This window comes from Cricetulus griseus, chromosome 10 (genome assembly GCF_003668045.3).
Source record: "Cricetulus griseus strain 17A/GY chromosome 10, alternate assembly CriGri-PICRH-1.0, whole genome shotgun sequence".
NCBI classification, from domain to species: Eukaryota; Metazoa; Chordata; class Mammalia; order Rodentia; family Cricetidae; genus Cricetulus; species Cricetulus griseus.
The window spans coordinates 18443842-18458195 of NC_048603.1; positions in this window are offsets into that span (position 1 = coordinate 18443842).

Below are 14354 nucleotides of genomic sequence, written 5' to 3' on the forward strand. Positions count from 1 at the left end.
AATCTGAAAGTCATTTTCCTTTTCCTGTGATTGTTGAATTTTCTAAGATTAAAAAGATTTTGTTCAGAACAGTCCCAAACACTTAAAATAATAAATTATGATTACATACCATAAAATTGTTGCAATTTAAGAAAGATTGGAAGATCCTAACTTCTTATTGGAAATGGTAGGCATTGATTAAGCAAATGAAATGAGCATGGCTCATGTTATTGAAGTCAGAATCTGTGGCTGAGCCTATTTACAAACCACACCAATTCTATATTCACATAACCTAATCACTCCCACACAGGCACAAATGACAGTAATTCCTTCCAAAATCTTAACAGTGAAAGAAATGCTATATGAAAAAAATATACAAAGTCTTTTGTAATTTACAAAAGCCAGAGAACTTCCCTCTTATTTTAAGCTCTGTTTTGGTTATTTATCATAAATTTCCATTGTTTTTATTTCTTTTAATCTGACAATAAATATGCCACCTTCATAAACATAAATGCATTCTTAATTAACCTATAAATGTCGTAACAATGATGCTAAAGCATAATTTCCCTTTTAAATATTTTGAAATCAAGTTTGTAATTGCATATAGATTTGATTAATGTAGTAAGCTTTTAACTTCCCCCAAAGAATAATATGCAATATTTCAATGATCCCTTAAAACTTTCAGATAAGAGTGGCAGGATGTAACAGCAGGTGTGAGAGAAGGGAACCATCATGCTTTCAATATCTAATAATTACCCTCATTTATGTGAGGCACTTCATATACTAAACACCCATTAAGCCTCAACCATCTCACAAAATATGAAATATTACTGCAGATATTGCAGATGAAGGAGCCAGTCTCAGAAAAATCAATTAACTTTTATCCATATTGCGAAGTTTGTACAATTACACTGATAGCATTGGTCATGGATTATTTGTTGTTGATAGTTTTATTTCCAATATCTTGAGCAATGTTTATAACCAGGTACTATTTTTCTCAGTGTTTCAAACAAAGATTGGCATATAAACATGACTGCCCTTCTCACCTTCTAGGCAGTCTTCATACTTCCCTGACAAATGGAAATACTTCTATTATACAAATATTATAAACTTGGAAGATTTCTCTGGGAGAATTTTGAAATTGTTTCAATATCAGCTGTGTCTTATGGCAAAATACTAACTCTAATTTTAAACATCTGTATTGGAATGCCTCCATCAGGAGACTGATGTCTCAAGATATGTTTTTTGGAATTCACTCATTTTCCCATCAACAGTGTCAATTTGTTTGTGATACTTATATTCTTGAAGATAATGACTCTGATAGGAAGTTGAAAATAATTATGAATATTGTGTCTATCCTAAAAGGTTTGAAGCATTATAGAGAGACATGAAATGCTTTTCTGAATTAAGACCCTTAAGTTAGTATTAATGCTCATAAAGAAAGATTCAGCACTCAGCACTTTGACTTAGTTGTTTGAGATACCTTAAGTTAGTGAATGTCAAATCACTCAGTACTATTCATACAAAAGCACTCTTGTTGGAATGCCATTATCTGTGATTGTCTCATGTCTCTTTTGTGTTTCAATGAAAGAAGCATTTGGGAGGAAGTATGTAAACAAAAAAAATCTAAAACAGGGCTATGTTATATGTATACCTGTACAAGTGTGCATTTTAGAATTAAACTATGTATGTGTTCTTGGACAAATGAGAACACCCTTTGGCTGTAGAATCCCAAACATCTCAAACAATAACAATACCAACAACAAACAGCGGTACACACAAATCATGTGTATAGGAGAGACTAATTTTATCTGCTCAGCACATGGATTGGCCCTCTGAAATTAAAAAAAATTAATACAGAAGGTATGCTTTAAACTTTAATATGTATAATACCAGGAATGATCACATTAGCATTTTAAACCCTATAATTCTGTGGAGTTCTTTTTATAAGTTTTAAATTCAAAACTATGCCCCTGCAGAGATATTTTGAATTTTACAAATAGGGAGATCAGCTACATTAAGGTTATTGAACTGTTTAATCATGTTTTTGTTTTAAAATAAACAGAATATGTCAAGACTCTATTATCAAGTTGGCATTGTTTTATACTTTTCCAGCTCATTTGTTCTTTCCATTGACATAAATATGGTAACTGCTGCTATAATTTATTTTGAAGATAAGACAGTCTTGATCAGACCCTCTCCATTTTCTTATAACTTTCAGATGACATGCAGATAAATTTGCTTTACAAGCTGAGTGACCACAAACTTTTAACTTTTAAATAGTTAAGATTGAAGGCTAAGAAAAGAATGATCAGCTGTGAATGCCTGACATTAAATCCAGGCATACTTCAAGCCTACTATTGACCATTTGGATTTTTCACTGGAAGGAAGTTTGCCATTTCTTGAAAATGAATCCTTGCATTGTTCCAAACTTATCTCATGCAATGCTTCAGCTCCAGCAGCAGAAGATTCACTTTCTAGTAGTGTAGTCTCCTTGAGAAATGAGGAGAACGCCATTTCTGAATACCCCACTTACAGTTTTATTTTCAACCAAATAGGAAATAAAATATATTATGACAACTTCCTATAGTAGAAAAGTGTTTCAGTTCTAAGAGAGAATTACCTATACAAAGACCGTCCCATTTTTTGCTTTCCATGTGTTTTAGTTGACTTTCCTGAGTATATTCCATTATCTTCTCTCCATATTTATCATATTATTTGTAAATAATAAATAATATCATATTATTTGATAAGAGGATCAAGCTTCTTATTTGTTTTCTTCATCCCAGAATTTGGCCATTAATCTTAGTGTCTTGTTGTTTCTTGTAAAGATTCTCAGCACTAGTGTAGTCATGACAAATGAATATTTCCTTTGTTTAAAGGACTGCAGTTTAGTTGGACACACAGAGGGTATTATATGTGTACAATTTTATGTAATGGTATATATTTTTTATTAGGGACATATAAGATTCTTTTTATTCTTAGAATTATTTTTTTAATTTCATTTTACCTTCCAACCACAGTTCTCCCTCCCACTCCTCCTTCCATGCCTCCTTGTTTCCTCCAATCCCCCTTGCCCTCCCTCCAGTCTACTCTCAGTCTGCTCCTTCTCGTGGATAAGGGCTGCCATGAGGAGTCATCATAGTCTGACACAATAAGTTGGGGCAGGGCCAGAGACCTGTCCCAGGCATTAAGGATGATCATGGCATTACACCATAGGGAGTGGGTTCTAATAAGCTAGCTCATGTACCAGGTTTGTTTGTAAGCTTCTTAATCATGAATTCTTGGCAAGTTTCATGACGTCTGGGAGTAAGTTTTCTTTACTAGTGTGACTGTAAGTGAATGGCCCCACACACATGACTATAGGCACAGAATAAATAATATTCAAGATTATTGAAAGAGAGACAAAAACAGGGAGGGAGAGATGGAGGAATGGAGGGAAGCAGGGAGGGAGGGAAGAGAGAGAGGGATATGAAACAGGAAATTGAGAAGAGATGGGATGGTATGTCTTGGAGGAGTTAAACAGAGGATTCAATGGTTAATGTGACCAAAATATATTGATTAAAATTCTTAATGATTTAGTTAAAATATTTATTTTAAAATAACTTTGAATGGGTGTATAATGCTGATCCCCAGAAGCTATGGCTTAATAAATGAAAATCCAGTGTCAGTTTGAGGTATTTCCCTAGAGTTGTTGTCCAGGAAGATTCCAGAAGTCTCCAAATTGATACAAATTATGTCTTTTGTTTTTTGTTTTCCATCAGAACTGAATGGTAAGACCCTGTGTTTGACTACTTTTACGTCAACTTGATGAATGCTAGAGTCCCTGTAGTCATGGGATCCTAAGTTAAGAAGATACCTCCATTAGATCAGGCTGTAGGCAAAACTTTCAGGTATTTTCTTAATTAGTGGTTGATGTTGGAGGGATCACTCCTGGGCAGGTGGTTCTGGGTTCGATCATAAAGCAGACTGAGCAAGCCTTGAGGAACAAGCCCTAAGCAACATTCCTCCATGACCTCTGTGTCAGCTCCTGCCACCAGCTTCCTTCTCTATTTGAATTCCTGTCCTTGCTTCCTTCCATGATGAACAGTAATATAGAAACATAAGGCAAATAAATACTTTGCTTCCCAAGTTGCTTTGGTCATGATGTTTTATTGCATCAATAGTAACCCTAACTAGAACAGACCCTATTTTTGAGGGCATTGCTCTCTTTGGTTTCATAATATTGGAAAACTATGATGCAACTAACCTGAAAGCTCCTGCCTGCAGGATAGCATTCAGTGTTGGAAGTTGCTATGAAGGCATCTGGAAGAGAAAAGTCAGCTATTGTCTTTCCCAGTTGTAGACATTATATTCTATAACACCATATTGCTATGCAGGAAATGCCTATTGTTATGAGTAGCACAATGGTTATAGTTTAACCAACTGATTTCTCAGTAGTTTGAGGCCCATTACATAGGAGGCCGTTCATGTTCAGTATTAGGGACCTGTTCCAAGGCCCATTGATAAGGGGGGTTCACAGGCAGCAGGGGTGAGCCTAGTTCTTTTGTTTTGCTACAAATATTTTCATTCGCTCTCCTTTTCCCCTGTAGTAAATATGTGACTGTGAAGATTCAAGTATTCACTAGTATCCTGTGCATTTCTAACTGGATTGAATAGGAAGGAGAAGAGGAACCAAGCATTTCATCTTATTTAAATTTTTAAATAACTTAATAGTCATATACACAAACATTTTCTTTGATCAAATACACACCTAATTCTATGCCCTCTAATCTCTTCCCTATCCCTTCCCTACTTTATTCTCTAAACTTTGTCTTCATAAATCTCTGTTGTTTAATAGCTACTGAGTCAAATTAGAATTTCCTATATGTGCATAGCTTACTTTTAGACAATAGAAAGGTGACTTTAGAAAAATTACAAAGACAAAAAAAATGTACCATTTCTTATTTAAAAAACAAGGGAATATAGTAAAAGAGTAAAAAAACACTATGAGTGAGAAAAATACATTCAAATAATGAATAATTATAATAAATTTAGTATGTATATTCAAAAGTTTAATACTGTTATTCAATCAACAATATGTATTTAACTTCATAGATAACTCCTGCAGCAAGAGGCAATTAAAATACATAATATAATGGTTGGAAGCAAAAATATAAACTTAAAAAGCATATCCAAAACCATGGATAATTGGCAAGAGCTGGAAATAACTGACAAATTAAAGAAGACTCACAGTTGGCATAATAGTATCAGAATAAATATGGGATTTAGGTCTAAAATATTACTGGAATTAGAAAAATAAATCTTTGTTCTAAAACTTTCAGTAAGCAAAAATATATAATCTTCGTAATTAATCATTTTGTACCTAGTAATATGTTTCTGTTGCTTGAAGACACCAAAGTATTTACATAGTACGGAGAAATTAACTTGTGTACTAGAAAACATCACCCAACCTGGATAGCTTTCACAGTACTGAAAAGTGTTATGTAGGCTCCTGGGAGAAATTATCAGTATCAGTCTTTTCAATATTGAACACTGTGAGCTACAGTAATGATCAACATGGTAAGGTATGCTAACGGGTGCATCAATGACATGAATGTTATGAGGTAACCAACCACTTTCTGATTGAATTTACAGTCTTCTCCATAGCAGGAAACATGTACCTGAAGTTATAAATATGGTCAGTAACCCATGGTTAGGGATCTCATGGGCCCCAAGTATGAACTTGGTAGTATTGTTCTGTCAAATGGGCATAATATCAAAATAACCTCTAAACTCAAATCTTTTCATTTTAAAAATACATTTTTAAAATTTCTTTATTTACTTATCTATTTACTTATTTATTTATAAACTGACTGCTGTTTCCCCTCCTGTTTTTTTCTCAGCCCCTCCCACCCATCTCCCCTCTGCCTGCCCATTCACTTCTCCATTTCCATTCAGAAGAGGACTGATATGGATATCAACAAAACATGACATATCAAGTTGAAAGCTGGACAAGGCAAGCCAGTGTGAGTATAAGGGTCCCAAAAGTGTTCGAAAGAATCAGAGATAGCCCCTGCTCTCATTGTCAGGAGTCCTGCAAGGACACCAAACTACACAACTCTAACATATACAGAAGGTTAAGGTCAGTATCATTCTGGCTCCCTGGCTGTCAGTTCAGTCTCTGTGAAACTCTCTGAGCCCAGGTTAACTGGGTTTTCTTGTGGTGTCCTTGACCCCTCCTGATCCTATAATCCTTCATCTCCCCTCTTCTGCAGGATTCCCCAAGCTCTACCAATGGTTTAGCTGTGGGTCTCTACATCTGTTTCCATCAGTTACCAGATGAAGCCTAACTGATGACAGCTGGCCTAGGTATGAATCTATGAGTATAGCAGAATAGCATTAGGAATCGTTTCATTGAATTTTGTTTTGCTCTCTGAACTATCCAGTCTGTGGGTCCTGGTCCTGTAGGCAGTGTCAGGGATGGATTCCCTCTCCCTATGGTGGTATGTGTCCCAGGCTAGGCAAGTAATTTCTTGGCCACTCCCACAATTTCTGTGCCATCTATACCCCATCACACATTGCAGGAAGGACAAGTTGTAGGTTGAAGGTTATGTGGAAGTCTTGCTTAGTTACAGGACATATCCAATTCATGCTCCACATCACCCATTGCTAGGAGTCGTTGCTATGTTCAGCTTTGTAGATTCCTGGGAATTTCCATTGTACTAGGTTTCTAGCTCATACCTGAGATGCCCTTCAGTTCCATTCTTTCCCAGTACTCCCCCCACACCTTATCCCACCTGATTCTGCCATCCCCACCTCCTTAACCCTAGATGTCTATTCTATTTCCCATTCAGCGAGATCTAAGTGTCCTCCCTTGAGCTCTTTTTGTTACTTAGGGTTCATTTATTATAGCTTGGTTGTCTTTTACTTTACAGCTAATATCCACTTATAAGTGAATACTCACCATGTTTGTCTTTCTGGTTCTGGGTTATATCACTCGGAATGATTTTTTTCAAGTTCCATCCTTTTCCCTACAAACTTCATGATATCATTTTTTTAATAGCTGAATAATATTCCATATTTAAATGTACCACAATTTCTTTATCCATTCTTTGGTTGAGGAACATCTAAGTGGTTTTCAGTTTCTGGCTATTACAAGTAAAGCTGCTATGAACATAGTTGAACAAGTGTCTATGTGGTGTGATGGTGCATCCTTTGGGTATATTCCAAGGAGTGGAATAGCTGGATCTTGAGAAAGATTGACTCCCATTTTTCTGAGAGACTGCCATATTGATTTCCAATGTGGCTGTACAATTTTCACTCCCACCAGTAGTGGAAGAATGTTCCTCTTCCTCCACAGCCTCAACAGCATGAACAATTACTTGTATTTTTAATATTAGCCACTCTGACAGGTTTAAGATGGAATCTCATAATTGTTTTGATTTGCATTTCCTTGATAGCTTAAGGATATTGAACATTTCTTTAAGGTCTTCTCGGCCACTTGAGATTCCTCTGTTAATAATTCTCTGTTTAGATCTGTACCCCATCTTTTAATTGGATTATTTGGTTTGTTGATGTCTAGTTACTTTATATATTTTGGAAATTAATCCTCTGTATGTCTTGGTGACAATCTTTTCCCATTTTGTAGGCTGCTATTTTGTCCTATTGACAGTGTGACATCCTTTTGCTTTACAAAAGCTTTTGCATTTCATGAGTTCCCATTAGTAATTTTTGTTCTTAGAGCCTGTAGTATTGGTTTTCTGTTCAGGAAGTTGTCTCCTGTGACAATTTGTTCAAGTCTAATTTCCTACTTTCCCTTCTATAAGTCTCAGTGTATCTGGATTTATGTTGAGGTCTTTGATACACTTAGTCTTGAGTTATGTATGGAACAACTGCATGTAGACATCAAGTTAGACCAGCACCATTTGTTGAAGCTGCTCTCTCTTTTTCCACTGTGTTATTTTGGCTTCTCTGTTAAAAATCTGGTGTCTATAGGTGTATGGATTTACATCTGGGGCTTTGATTTGATTCCATTGAACCACCTGTTTGTTTTTATGCCATTACCACACACATTTTATCTTAGCTCTCATCGTATGTTGTTTGTTACCATATGTTTATATCAACAGGAATTGTGGTATGCTGATTCTGATGACTGAGTATTCTCTAATGTCATGTGTCATTATTCCACAAATTAAATAGAAAGGAGGTAACTATCTTGTGAAGCATATTGGCAGACAACATTCCTAATATACAAACCATGGTTCTTGTGGCCCAGCAGGGCATAGCCAGCTAACCAGAACCCTGTGACAAGTAACAGCATTGTCACTACAGTACTGATTCCATACTTTTCTTTCTCGATTACTGTTTATGGCAAGATTATTACCAAACATTTTGCATCAATCAGACTGCATACGTTTTAATATGTTCAAGGTCAAACTTAAAAAAAAAATGTGTTCTTCATTGGGAAACTAAAGACTGATTGCAGAAGTAATGAGTGTAAAATTAGAGCCAATTAGCTGCAACTTCTCCTTCACTTACTCCATGAGGGTACAATCAGATCTTGACTTTATAAAGTCATACTCCTTGCTGTAGTGTTTTATTAATTTCATGTTACAGCCAGAAAAATGAATACAGCTACTTTTTATAAATTTACCTCCTGGCTTAAAAAACCTGAGCACTTTCTTTTCAGTGCCAAAGGGGGCATGAACATTGTGCTGCATTTAACTAGTACTCATGTTATTTTGTGTAAAAATCCAATAAGCATTTCTCTTTAAAGAGAAGTTATTTAAAGTTGGCTTTTTCCTCATGGGGACACATTTTCTTGTTCTGTGTCAATAATTCTGTGAAGGAAACACGGTGATTACAGCTTGGGAAAAAAAGTGGCAAAAAGTTAAATTAAATCAGATCGGGAGTTAAGGTTTTCTCATTTAGTCTAGGGTATGAAAATTAACTTTATTTTGAAAATGACCAACCACAAAATAAATTTGCTTTCACAGTGCTATGGTTGCAAGGCAAAAGAAGGAATTCTATATATGAAAAATTTGTTCACACAATAGAAATATATTCTAAAGTATAATAATCACTGTTACTGAATATATGCAGTCTATAAAGAAAAATAGAAAAATATCATGCACACAGAAGTTCACTGTTTTAAACTCTGATATTCACATATGAAGATGTATAAGGTGATACTAATATAAATAGATGAAGATATGCATGTAAACATAAACATATCATCTTAGACAGAGTGTACATATGATTTTTCCCATTCACTTAAGTCTAAGTAGCCTATTAATATACTGGAAAAATATTAAAGAGTAGGAATCTTGAATTTTATAACTCTCATAGATAAAAGTCTCCTTGATCTTCCAAGGACATACAAGTCATGTAGCATGGCATAGACTCTATGGTCAGGGCACTTAAAATGAATAGAGAAGGTGTGTTTCACCTTTGAATAGTACCAAATAAATGAGAACTCATAATTAATGGGAGACAAAGAGAGAGCACTCCTTCTGATACAACTGCCCTTCTAGGAGGAAGGGACATGACCATCTTCACAGGTCCTCATTCAAGTCCCTTCTGCAATCATGATTACCTAGGCTGTGCAGTCCCAGAGTAGTGAGCTACCTTCACTGTTTATATTTAGATGCACTCCATTTTCTTTTATTCTGTTATTTGGTTTCTTTTAATTGCTCAAAACAATGATATGATGTCTGCATCTTTCACCAATTCCATGATGACTTGATACTAGCTTTTTATCAGAAATAATGTGAAGATGGAGGACAAAAACAAGGAGGACTGCTGGCTATCATCAGTAGACTGTTAAACAATGAGAAACTGTCCTAGCAACAGTATGACACATTGCTTCATCTAAGACTAAGACTGGTCATACAGACATACATTCAATTTTCTGTTAGCTTCATAGATACATACAGCATATGGTGCAACCATGTTCACCCACACACATTGTCCTCTCTCACCCACCCATTCCCACTGACCCCTTTCTACTTTACAACCAAGCCCTCTACTTTCCTCTGCTCCTTTCAGTGTAGATCTTATGCATGTAGTCATCATTGACGATTGTTAAAATAGATTTCAGGATAAGGCATTTCCAAATGTTGCCACTCATAGGCTATCCTAATATTTTCTAAAGATTAATTTGAACTTCATTATCTCATGTCTTACAATAGAGTAGACCTTCACAGCTACATCTCATGATGTGCTCCAGGAGGAAAATTCTTATATTGATCTCTTAAATTGCATAGTATATACTTTTTGGTGATGATTAATTTCTATATTATTACAAGATAAATAATCAGAAATTCATTACAAGCATCAAAAGTTCACTATCAAAAGCTCCCTTATTCAGATTACATTTTACCCCAGGCATTAATAATTTAAGGCTGAAAATTCTTCCCAAGGAATTACTTATGTTTATTACTTTATATAACACATTGCCATTTGTAATGTCTTTGAAAAATATTGATTTCAGATTGAGAATCGTCATGTTGGAATCTTCCAAGACCATTTGGATTTCAAAATAATTTAAGGCTTCCCAGTTACTTCTTAATTAATTTTGTCTGTATAGACTTTTAAGAGTTGTACATATTTATGAGGTAATGAGTTTCACCTGGATTCGATCATGTATGCATTGGGTAATGATCAGCCATGGGTGAGTAGCATACATATCATGTTAAAATAATTGATGCCTTTGTCCTAAGTGGGTTCCTCTGCCAGCCTTTGCAATAGGATCTGGATTCCCTACTTCTAGGTCAGTCTCTTCTATCTGCTGGTAATTCTGACTTTTGATTTAATGGCCTGAATCTCAGTTAATTATCAGTTTGTCCTTTTCATGTCAATCTTATTTTCCCATATGTTAAGAGATATATTATTGTTTATTTTTAAAATTTTATTTAATTTGCATATAAAGTAAAATATTAGGATTAATATAGGGCAGCAGTTCTCAACCTGTGGGTAATGACCCCTTTTGGACTGCATAGCAGATATTCTATATATCATATGTTTACATTATGATTCATAACAGAAGCACAAATGCAGTTACGATGTAGCAACAAAATATATTTTGGTTGGGGAGTCATCATAACATGAAGAACTGTATTAAAGGGTTATAGAATTAGTAAGGTTGAGAACCACAGATACATAGAAATACATTCACTCTAGCCCCTTGTCAATTTTGGCAAGGAGAAATTCCTGTTAAAATTTATCTATGGTCATAAGCACAAATATTAAGAAGGCAGTTTTACAACATGCCTATTTAGCATAATGACAGTAGTAGGTCAACCATTCCAGTCTAAGAATTCCATTCTCACTATACATCTTAAGGAAGTTATGTTACATTTGGCATTGTTTCAAACTACTTAGATTTATGCTACATGGTTTCATGTGCAAACTTGTACACTACTCACATCAAAGGTTTGCTGTTAGTGTAAGTTTCCTCATAAAAAATGAGGCACAGAAAAATTAAATATTTAAGAAGGGAGAAGAAAAATAGCATGTTGTTAATCAAACCAAATTAGTTGGACTCTACAGTCCATGATAATACACTGGACTGATTAATTTTGACTCTCAAGTATCAAAGTATAATAATCAGGTCAGAAGACCAGAGCTGTGTTATCCTAGGAGAACAGTCCCAAGCTTTCTACAATCTCTCTGCAGATACTCATTTCATAGGCCATCCTACATGATACGCTGGGAAGATTGACATGTCATGTGCATCCTCTCATAAGAATGTTAAGCAATTTAATGCACTCTAGTGAAGAAGGCCCTGATTGGCAGACGAGGATCAGATTTCTATTAAATCTGCATAGGAGATTGAAGAAACAACTACTTAAACCATTATCCAAGGCCTTTCACTAGTGGACTTTGGTGTGTCTGTAAACCTGATGCAATGCCTTCTGTTCCTATGTCTAGTTATTATTTCCTATGTGGTATTTGTTATTCTAAGGCTCAGGGTTTTCCATTTTGATATGATAGTGGTTATGTTACTGTCATAAATCTTGTCCCCTTAGAGGGTCAATGCTGGCTACCAATGGTGTATAAATTGTCTTTGTTTTGAAACTCCATATATAATAATTTAAAATTATCTAAGAGATAAGAAGCCCCAAGTATATTTGTTCCATTCTGATCTCATTTTTGGCTTTTCTGAGATGAAGAAATATATATATATATATATATATATATATATATATATATATTTCACCTTTCTCTTTCTAACTTCAACTACAGTAGTTTTGAGTAGTTTCTCTTTCACATCACAAGGAACTAAAAATACCAAGTCAAATAATCCCTGTGTAAACATGAGTGTGTATCTTTCACATGCATGTTACTACATGCATGCAGAATTATATGACAGAAACTCAGATGAATCCTACAATGACAAATAATGACCTGTTCTGTTCTGGCTACAGTTTTGCTTTGAATATTATATGAATAAATTATGTAGCTCCCAAAGAACATTATAAACTTTAGAGAACATAAACAATCACAGTTGAATCACAGTGACCATTATGTAGTGTTTCATGATGGATGTAAGGTGTTGAGAATCCAGGGAAGCAGGATTTTCAGCTATGAATAAATGAAAGAACATGGGTGGTTGACTGTGAATTAGGTCACAATTTGCCAAGTCATTCCAATACTTAACATTATCCCCAGAAGCCAAGATTTGTGAAAAATCAATGGGCCAGGTGGGTTTTACACTTACTATGTCACCGGTTTTTTATGCCTCATTGATGCCTCTCCAGTGGTCACCTAACTGGAAGCAGTTGGAAATATCAAAACAGTCATTATTGATGTAATGAGCTTTCATGTTTAATAGCTTCAAACATGAAAGATAGCTGGCTTTTCAGAGAGTCATCTATCCAACAATATGGTTCGCCACCCTTGAGATAGCCCAAATATCCCACAGTCTGTCATTACTGCAGTCCCAGGTTATGGAGGGGAAAAGCACTCAGGTGACTTTAATCAGAACAGTCAACAGTTCACCAACAACTGCCTAACAAGTGGCTATTTCTCCATTGTTCCCAAAGTCCTTCAACAAGGGCATCTGCAGGATGTCTTTACAGTTATTGACTCAGTGGTCATGGACCAATAAAATTATACAATACTTAACAATCAAACTACTTTCTAAAACCTGCCTCAACAGGTAGTTTCACTGTTGTGTGAACATCATAGAGTGAATGCACATTTTTAAAACCTAGAAAGAATAGCCTTTACAAGAGGATAATATGCTTTATTTACAGGAAAAAGCCCATTGTCCATGGGGTCATGAGGAATAAAACAGCTGGAGAGTTACCCAACCACAAAAGAAAAATTAAGCAAGGACATGGTGTTCACAAGATGTACACGATTGCTACTGTATACCACAGCAGATTGTTTTACCACAGCTTTTTAAAGAAATGAGTATAAAGGATACACTGTAAAATAGCAATAATATGATAAGTACATAAAATAGTAGTATATTCATGTATTGTTGGGGATTTTTTTACTATGTTTGGTGGCATATGCTATGTGTGACTGGTAGCACAGGCTTGTTTTCACCAACCATACTTATAACACACAAATAGTAATACCTGGTATGAAAATACTAGAATGAATGCTATGTTTCTATCTAATAGAAAAATCTTCCATATGTACATACAGGCCACAATAGTAAATATTAATGCTACAATATCAGCTAACCAGTAAAAGCATAGAGTCTCACTGGGCACAAACACTTCAAGCTAGTTGTTCATGCAAGCCTGTGCTGTCACTACAATGAAGCAGCACAATAAATGAGTGTGTGTATAGAGCTTTAAAAAGGACATTGTGAAATGTGTGGGATTATAATACAGTGATTTAATCTTCTTTAGATTTAATAAGTTAGCAAAAGGTTCATGGTGTCAGAGTCACAGTGTCTGTGTATCGGTGGCCGAGTTAGAGCAGGGAAATTGATCTGATCTAGAAAGACACATTTGTTTTAATCTTTTAAATTCTTTTGACATTTTTCTTTTGGTTTTGTTAATTTATTTATTATTTATTTTGAGACAAGATCATATATTTATTATTTATTTTGAGACAAGATCATATATTTATTATTTATTTTGAGACAAGATCATATAGCCCAGGCTGACCTTGAACTAACTATACAGAAGAACTTGAATTCCTGATCTTCCTACTGGTACCACTGCTCCCTTGTTATACAATGCTGGAAATTGAATCCAGGATTTAAGACATGCTAGGCAATCACTCCACCAAATGAGATACATATCCAACCTCCTTAGTTTTAAATTTTTTTATTAAATAGATATAAAATATAGTTATACAAATTTAATTTGTGCATCAAGCTGAAAAAATACACATGCCCATGGTACAAACAACCATGATAACAGGTATCT